Source organism: Aplysia californica, unplaced genomic scaffold (genome assembly GCF_000002075.1).
Source record: "Aplysia californica isolate F4 #8 unplaced genomic scaffold, AplCal3.0 scaffold00091, whole genome shotgun sequence".
Lineage (NCBI taxonomy): Eukaryota > Metazoa > Mollusca > Gastropoda > Aplysiida > Aplysiidae > Aplysia > Aplysia californica.
In genome coordinates, this window is record NW_004797361.1 from 840,216 (window position 1) to 841,791 (window position 1,576).

Here is a 1,576-nt window from a genome sequence, read left to right on the forward strand (position 1 = left end):
GGGTGGGGGTGGAGAACAAAGGCGACTCTTGATCTGGTAATAAATCTATTCTTGTCGCTCCGTAAGCAATCTCATTACGCCAAATGAAGTTAAAATAACGAGGCATTTTGCTACATTATAGACAGTGTTGGAAAACATGGACGTTTGAATGCAAATGCAGACAAAAGTATCATTTAAACGAAAGAAATGGAGCATTTTACATCAGCATAGCGCTCAATAATTAACTGTGATGTCATCGTTTCCTGCATAAAGAAAAACAATGATGAACCACTTGCACGCGCCAGCAAACAGGAAGGGGCCTCATTTCGCCAGGATGCAAAGAATTGAGCTATCAAAACATATTACGAGTTCAAGGATAGATCAAACCTACCAAGAACAATGCAATGAGAGCCAATGACCGGTACCAAAAGCTTATCAGCAGACAAAACAAAATCACAATGATCAAGCAAAAATAAGACTTATCATAAACATGCACTAATAAATATAATTTCAACGCATTGAAGCAATTCTAAAAGTGGTCCTTCAGAATGCACGCCAATATCAGATTGAATTGAGATCCTCTTCTCACTACGAGATTCGAAGCTAGTCCTCCTTTCCATTTCGCGCCCTTAGACTAGAGTGACAAAAAAATAAATTTAAGCGACTATAACTCAACACTTTGCTAAAACTGAGTTACGCCTACACACAACACATTACTGACACTGACACAGATATTCTGTACACTATACATATATCGAAGGCTCGAGACAAGTTGACCTGATTTTTTTTCTTGAGTTTGACGCAGAACAAATAAGGTGTAAAAACATTTTAGCTGTTAGAGTGCGAATTTTTTAAAATCCCACTTTCCCTAAAAGTAAGCGTCAAGGAGTTAGAACCCTGTCATTCTAAGAGCGCGGATTCAGTTTTCCAAAATCTCGACAGGTGCTACAGCTAGGACATGCTGTGTTCTCCTGCTCTCATTTCTCAGCAGAAACGAGAAATTCTTTATCATTTACACTTTCTACTTTCTACATGCCCCACAAAGAAGATTTTCTTCATACACACAACATAGAGAGAAGCCTCACTTGCGATGTTTTAAAATGGTCTTTGTTGTTCTAACGACGTTTGGCTTCGAAAAAGAAAATTAATGACGCTTATTAACACGCTCGGTTTCACGAGCTCTGGGTAGAAGTAGAAGAAACCAGTTAAAGTTATGTTCAGGGGAGGTCACTCTGACCCGAAGAGTTTATTCCAGCGAAGGGGAACAACTGGAGTAGAAATGAGGAGAGACGGCTTGAAGGGTTTCCCTCTGGTGTGCACATGGGAGTTTATTTCTTTTTTGCAGGCTTAGGTCTTGGCTCATTGGAAGTGTGTACCCTTTGATTCTGAAAAGGAAACTTGTTCAACTTCAGGTTTTTGTCAAAGCTTAAAGTGGATTCTGTGTTGAGCGCTATGTCACTTTCAACGAGCGCCCTCTACGTACCCAGTTCTTTATTCTACATATGTTTTATTACAAAAGTCCCATGCATCTGCATCACACACACACACACACACACACACACACACACACACACACACACACACACACACACACACA